We start from the raw sequence: 7,764 nt of genomic DNA on the forward strand, positions 1-7,764 counted from the left end.
AACTCTGGCTGACTGAATTAGATAAGGAATTTATAAAATAGATGCACCGTAGTTCACAAAATCTTTGGAGGAACTAGAGAAGAAATATTTCAATTAAGCACTCAGGAACAATTCCCCAAAACTGAGCAGGTAGAGCACTGATCTAGTGACAGAGCTCCAGAAATTGCCACTAGACACTAGTTTACCTGCTCTTGCTTCTGTCCCCTTCTTCCGCCCTAAAAATTTAAATTGAACTGTAACTACTAATGCTGCTGATATAATTGCCACTTCTGTACAAAGGACAAAATCGGATTTACCCAAAACCTCCCCAGTGCTATGCAAGAGGAAAACGTGCCACTATTTGGTGCTTCTTGTGCCACTAGATCCTGAGTCAAGTACGTAGTGAGTACATTTGATTGGCAAGCCATAGATATCATGTCTATTTTCTGGCTGCAAGGGAGGCTGTGAAAATGAGTGTCTAACATTCTCAACTTTTTAATAATAACAGGCAATTTCTACTTCCCACCAAAAGTCATAAGGTGGGGAATTCCTCAACTATGAAAAGGGTCCTGATACTATTTGATCACAAGGAATATCGATTGTTAATTAAAGTGAACATTACTATCTGAAAGCACACATGAAAATTTCTATCACTTTTAAAATTACATAATTCTCTGAAACCAAACTCAAAGTTACCAGAAAAAACAGGAAATTTAATCATTTATTTGACTTGGTTAGGGCTGCGTCACATCCATAAGAGTAAATAACACCAGTTTAATATATGGCAGAGCTGGTGGTCCTACCATGCTCCCTACTAATATCTCCTGAATCTATGAAGTTAATCCAGGAAAAAAACTTTCAGAGGGAATTGGACTGGGTTTACTTAATCTTCACCCTTGCACATACATAAACTTTAATTATTTGACCATTATGTTGACCGCTGTACTTTGATTAATATACAAATCCCTAGTTTGTTAAAAGGCAGAAATAACTAGAGCCAACAACAGATTCCATTGTGTGTATACTCAGAAAGACCATGCTTCTAGAAACCACAGAGAATTCTGATAGATTTTTTCCAGGAGCACAGTCCCAATAGGCCATATTTAAGGAAGCCTGGGAATAGTCAGCAGTTTCTAACCTAAGTCTAGACTAAACTGATGTCGTGTAAAATTGAATCTTCAAAAAGAACACAGTTATTTTATCGGTTAGTAATTTCCTCTTTCTTTAGATTGCATACTGGGAGCTCTGTGGCACCCAGTTATAATCCCTTATTTTCCTTCCAAACCTGAGGTTTCTTTTTCTTCTTTAGTATGAGTAAAAGACAATGCTGTTATTACAAAGTTTTGCAAATCAATAAGAAATCCTTTGATTTCAATTATTTCTCACTTCTTTAATTAATCTTTATTTGCTGTTTTTTTCCACCTTACCAGGTAAGTCAGAAAAATTGCCTCAGAATCAGATTTCATGATTAAATGCATCCTGGAGATTCTACTGGAATTCTTCTCTATTTTTTCCATTGCCTTCTAGATAATTCCATGTCTAAGTAAGGTTCTGGTGTTACTCTGACATCCTTCTGTATATCTTGAAATATATTCCCCAACAACCTATTTTTAAGAGGCTTCTCATGTAACCTTTTCCCTATACTAGATGGGTCAGGTATTGTCAACTGGGCAGGCATGAGACATTTTCTGGGCCAACCACATTTCCCTTTGCCCACTTCTGGCATACCTAAGAATTTTTCTAGTCTGATTTACTATTTTGGGGGGACTTTATGTAATGAAATTATAACATGCCATTAGGTATTACACATATAAACAAAAACAAAAATAAAATTCAGACTAAACATCGGAATTTATTATTTATAATACTACTGATTAAAGAAAGAACCAAATTTCACCATGTTTTTTCATTGCTTTCTTTCTTGCTCTTAATATTTCTCATATTCTACAGCGGTAATTCTAAGTATCTGGGATGATCCCAAACCCCATTTAAATATCAGAGGAAAGCTATGGACCCTCTCTTTTATTTACTTATTTCTATTACATAGAAGACTATTTATTGATGTAGGAAAACATTCATTTTTTAAAAATGCATGTATAAGACAAGAAAACAATTACAAATGTATATATGATCTCAGCTTTCCCCTCTCTCCACCTGCAAGAGAATTCTAACTCTGCCCAATAGGTTTCTTTTCTTCTTTTTTTGATATACTATTTTATATGGCATATTGTATAGAATTATCTCCCTGGAAAGGCTCAATAGTGCTGGTGAGAGATCTAGCAGGCATATCTCCTAGGCTTTGTATGCCCCAATAGCTGGTCACATTGAAAACTTGCCTTTCGTTTCTAACTTTATGGTGGTAGCTCTTGGTGAAAAGGAGAGACATTTGCAGTCATTCCACAAGTAGCAAGTGCACTTGCTACTGGACCAGTTAGGTGAGGGTGGAGCTCCTGCTATTCTCAAGAAATTACCATATAACTGCTCTATTTTACCTTCAAATCTTATATTTTTTTCCCCAAAAACTTTTGAGGGCTATCACAAGTCCTTATATCCTGATGCCTTTTCTAAGGTGTCAATTTCCTTTCACCTCCCCACCTTTGCTGGTGGCTATCTCCTCCTCTCTCCAAGAGAGCACTGACATATCATCACATTCTAAAAGGGAAAAAGATTACCCTTACCCCTTTTCTTAACCTGGTGCTTAAGTAAAAGCCATAAAAACTGGCCTAAATAGAAATCTTCATGAAACTCTATTGAGGGAATCACATCACGGTGATAATTAATTTCATATGTCATCTTGACTGAATCATGGGATGCCCAGATATCTGTTTGAACATATATTTGTGCATACCTGTGATGATGTTTCCAGAAGAGATTAGCATTTGAATTGGCGGGCTGAGCAAAGAAGATGGCCCTCCCCAATGTGAACAGACATCATTGAACCAGTTGACGGTCCGAATGGAACAAAAAGGGAGAGGACTGCTTGAGCTGGATACTGGTCTTCTTCTGCCCTTAGACTGGGACTTATACTGTTTGTGTTTCTGGTTCTCAAGCATTTGAACTCAGACTGGAATTTACACCTCCATCTTTCCTGGGCCTCCAATACAAATGAAAGATCTTGGGACTTCTCAGCTTCCATAATTATGTGAGCCAATTCCTTATAATAAATCAATCAATCTCTCTCTCTCTCTCTCTCTCTCTCTCTGTTTTGTTTTTCTGGAGAATACTGACTAAAAGAATCACTTATAGAGTGTGGCTGACTTAAGACCTATAAGCATATAATATAATTACCTACATGTAACAGATTACTTTGCAATTCCCTAGAAGCCACCAAGCCATACTCATCATAACAACTTAGAAAGAATCTCCTTTGCTTGGAGACCATTGTTTCAGCTGTAGCTACAGTTGTAATCAGTATGCAAATCCGGCACCACAGGATGTTATCAGCTTTCAAAATCAAAGAAATTAGATGCCTTTGAAATTTTTAGTAACTCTGACGCTGGAGTTATTTTCTCACAAACATTGTTATCTACAGCAGTAAATTAACAGAAAATTATTATTATAAAAATCTTCTTTGAACTAACTGAGTCTCCTACTTTTCCTTACTGAAAGAAGTCTGGTATGAGAAACAAAAGATATTCATATAATTCATGTTCATTGCCTCTTCTTCCTACATTAAGTAACCCTCAAATCATGAGAAAGCTACTTTGTGTCTACTCTCTTCTTTTAGCTTATTAGGAGAGGAATATTTGAAGTACACACAGGTTTTTGAAGTTGGTCTCTAGGTAAATATTCAAAGGCAAGTGCTGGCTTTTCTATTTGATTTCTGGCCAGATTTTATTACAAAATCTAAGTGAACAACTTCTTGCTATTCTGAAAATATACCTCATAGTTTCCTGTCTTTATGCATTCATTCACACCATTTTCTTTACTTTTCATTCCCATTATCTTCTCTGCCTATGCTGTCTATTTTCAAGCCATCTCAAACCTTTTCTGCTCCAAGATACTTCTCTTGGTTCTCTCAACCAAAGGGAACTTTCCTCTTTTAATCATCATGATACTGCATCAACTTAGCACATTCTACTTTGAATTATAGCTGTTTCATGCTTGTCATAGCCTCATTGCTAATCTGTAGGCTACCTGAGGCCTGACTCTTTGGGTTTATCTGAGCAGCATATGTCTATTGAACCACACATTCAAAAAGTATTTGTTGAACTGATTTGAATTGTATGAATTCTAAATCAGATAATTTAAAACAATAATTACATGTCTTAAAAAAGAGATCCCACTTTCACTATGGGGTAGTGAAAAAGACATACTTTGGAGTCAGGCACATAAGATTGAAATTTTGGCTCTATAACTAAGCACCTGTGTGACAAAAGACCAATTATTAAATTTCTCAAGCTTCAGTTTCCTAATGTGTAAAATGTAAGTGGTAATACCTGCTTTTCAGGGCTCTTACCCCTGTTAGGTGCTAGTATGAGATAGTATGTGTCAATCACCTGTCATTTGGCGTACAAAGTTCAAAAATTAGAACTATTATATACACCAATGTAAATGAAATCCAAAATAGGTATAAGTCCAGTTCAGCTATTCTCTGTATGATTTAGAAAAGTGGAAATACTGAAAGTAAAGTCAGTTATTTGATCCTTCAGCATGCATTACAGTATTTTTGTTTGAAAGCTATACAGTGATAAATATGGCATTAAACACATTAAAATCAATACAAAGGGGAACTAGTTCATTAACTATTAGGTTAAAACAGTTAATGAACTAGTTCCCCTTTGTATTGACTTTAATGTGCTTAATGCCTTGAAATACAGGCATTTGTATTGTTCTTTAAGGCAAATGCATAGTCATTAAAGCAATACATCTACCTTTATTTTGTATGCCAAAGAGGATTAATGAAAGCCATAAAGCTGAAGAGAAACAAAAATTCTGCAAAACAAAAAGTACTGCTAGGATTATTTTTTCTTTACTCAGTTATTTCTACGCTTTTGGAAGAGAAACACATTTGAATGTTACATTAGCTTCAGAGAGGAAAACGGCTGTTATACAGAGAGAAAGTCAAGGGAAGTAGCCTAACAATTTTGGAGGAGAGTTAAAATTTTAAATCATTCCCGGTACTCACGATTGATTCTGCTGTTCTCCGAAGGATCCACATGGGGTGATTCGGTTAGGCAGCTGAAGATGAGTGGAGGCTACTTCTGTGAGCTCAAAAAATATTTTATTTGATTTTATTTTTTTAGTAATCTATTTCCTAGAGCCCCAAAATTTATCTGGCTGGTAGTAGGGACTTCAATTTTTTTTTTTTGGCCACACTACGTGGCATGCAGGATCCTAGTTCCCCGACCAGGGAGTGAAACTGCACTCCCTGCAGTGAAGCGTGGAGTCTTAACTACTGGACCACCAGGGAAGTCCCTTATCTTATACTCCTTTTTTTTTTTTTTTTTTTAGGAACTTAAGAAATATTTGTTGCGTGGATGAAAAATGTTGCCTACTGTAACTGCAAACAAACGATGCTGTGGCCATCCAGCCATCAGCCACTACCAGGCCCTGATGGTGAGCCCGGAATGAGCTCAGGATGGAGACAAAAGGGCTGCCATCCAACAAGCCCTCAGCCACTGCAGCCACCCCCAACAGTGCGCCCTGAGGGGTCTCAGGATGGAGAAGAACTAGATCCTGGCCTTAGATAGCCAAGGTGTGCATCAAAGGAATGATTTCAGTGAGCCCAGACTCTTGCATCTTCCTATACTTAGAAAAGCAGGAGCTAACTTAAAAAACTTGAGACACCTGGTGTTCTTTTATTAACAGTAATCTTTTATGTTCTGATTACCTGGCGTTTGTTGCAAAACTCCTGTATAACCTGGCTCCTCTCTTACCTTTATGGAGCTGTCCCTCAGAGCTTTATGGGAGGCTGTCTTCTGGGCTTAAGACCTCAGAAAATTCGCCAAATAAAACATAATGCTCAACTTTCAAGTTGTACATTTTTTTTTCATTCAACAGTTGAATGGCTTGAACAAATATTTGAAATATAAACAATACTCATAAAACTAAAAGTTACTTTGATTAAAATAACAGGTAGCTATATATATTTAGTCTAGGTATTTTGCAAGGTATTAATAAAAATAAAAAAACAGGGGCTTCCCTAGTGGCGCAGTGGTTGAGAGTCCGCCTGCCGATGCAGGGGACGCGGGTTTGTGCCCCGGTCCGGGAAGATCCCACATGCCACGGAGCGGCTGGGCCCGTGAGCCATGGCCGCTGAGCCTGCGCGTCCGGAGCCTGTGCTCCGCAACGGGAGAGGCCACAACAGTGAGAGGCCCGCGTACCGCAAAATAAATAAATAAATAAATAAACAAACAAACAAACAAAGAGTTGGTTTGGGGCTATGGACTGGGCGGCCTGAGTCCTAGCAGAGGGGGTGCCTCCTGCCCACAGGGAGCTCTCCCGCCCTCATGACGGCCTCTCTAGCTCAGCGGCCCAACACGGAAGCTCCTCCCTGAGCGCGCCAGGACCTCGGCCCCGCCCACTCCCCTGGTGCCGGCGCAAGGAGGCCACGTCGGCCATGGTGCCCTCCTAGGAGGGGCCTGCCACCGCGCGGGGGACAAGCGAGGCGCAGCCTGCAGGGCCCCCGCGCCCACGGAGGTGGCCCCGCTGCCCGGCCCTGGACCCTCGGAGGGCCCCGAGGCGCCGGCGGCCGAGAACATGGAGGTAGAGCTGGCGGGCTGCTGGGCGCCCAGTTCCCTGAGCCTCGTGAGGCCCCTGAGGGTGGCTCGGCGTCCAGAACGCCTGCGGGGTGCTCTTCACGTCCATGCTGAAGACCTTCGGGTCCAAGGAGTATGACAAGATGGTTCTCAAGACAGCGTGGGTAAGTTCTCTCTCCATGGGCATGATGCCCTTGTGCTGCCCATTAGCGTCTTCACGGACATGTTTGGTTGTCAGAAAACAGCCATGGTGGGTGCTGTTGGATTCGTGCCCCGTTCTTTTGTAAACTCCACGGAGCCTCTGTACCTTACCTAGAGAATCATGTTTGCCTGTGGCAGCTCCTTTGCCTGCCAGCCTTCATGGGTCATTTGGAGACACCATTTCAAGAAGCGCCTTGAACTGGTGAATGGCATTGTCACCGCTGGTAACAGTATCTTTACAATTTTGCTGCCTTTCCTTCTAAGGATTCTGACTGATAGCAGGGGCCTCTTTTACACACTAAAGGGTCCTCTGTATCTTCCTGTTTGTTCTCTTTCTGGCTGGTAAGATCTACCCGTTGCCTCCCATGCCAAAGATAAAGATGGTGGGACCAAAGGAGGCAACAGATACTCCCTCTTTTCCAGGAGAAAGTTCAGTCCTCCCCCAATGTTTTTCAGTTTTGCCATCTTCAGTGTGACAGCCTATGCGGTGTGGACAGTTGGAATACCACTTTCACTTTTTGGATTCTTTGTGCGTTAGGTTCACTTGAGCCTGCTGTTCTCTGATGGGGTCGCCTCAGGGGTGGAGTGCTACTTATTATCAGCCACTCTGGGCCAAGATTTGCCTTGTAAGTTTCCCCTCTGTTCCCTCAGAACTAGAACAGAGGCAGTGTTGGACCATTGCCCCCACTCGAGCATACTGCACAGCCACAGACAGGACTCTGGAGGAAATGGGCTAATGTGAATGAGAGGACATCACATAACCTTTTTTCCAGCTTCTACATCTCCTCCTTTGGTCTCTAGTACATTGTGAATATGAGAAAATTGAATTGCTTTTCACAACCTGTGACAAGTAGAACATATACATAGTTTTTTTTGTTTGTTT

General features: G+C 40.6%; 1 pseudogene across 1 annotated transcript; it reads left to right on the forward strand.

Annotated features, from left to right (window-relative positions):
* Positions 1 to 6,541: 6,541 nt before the first annotated feature.
* On the forward strand, positions 6,542 to 7,357 carry LOC309822318 (monocarboxylate transporter 10-like; annotated as a pseudogene). The gene has a single exon. The product of its transcript is annotated as a monocarboxylate transporter 10-like (transcript).
* The last annotated feature ends 407 nt before the right edge of the window (positions 7,358 to 7,764 follow it).

The sequence above is a fragment of the Grampus griseus genome (assembly GCF_964374135.1).
Source record: "Grampus griseus genome assembly, chromosome: 4".
NCBI classification, from domain to species: Eukaryota; Metazoa; Chordata; class Mammalia; order Artiodactyla; family Delphinidae; genus Grampus; species Grampus griseus.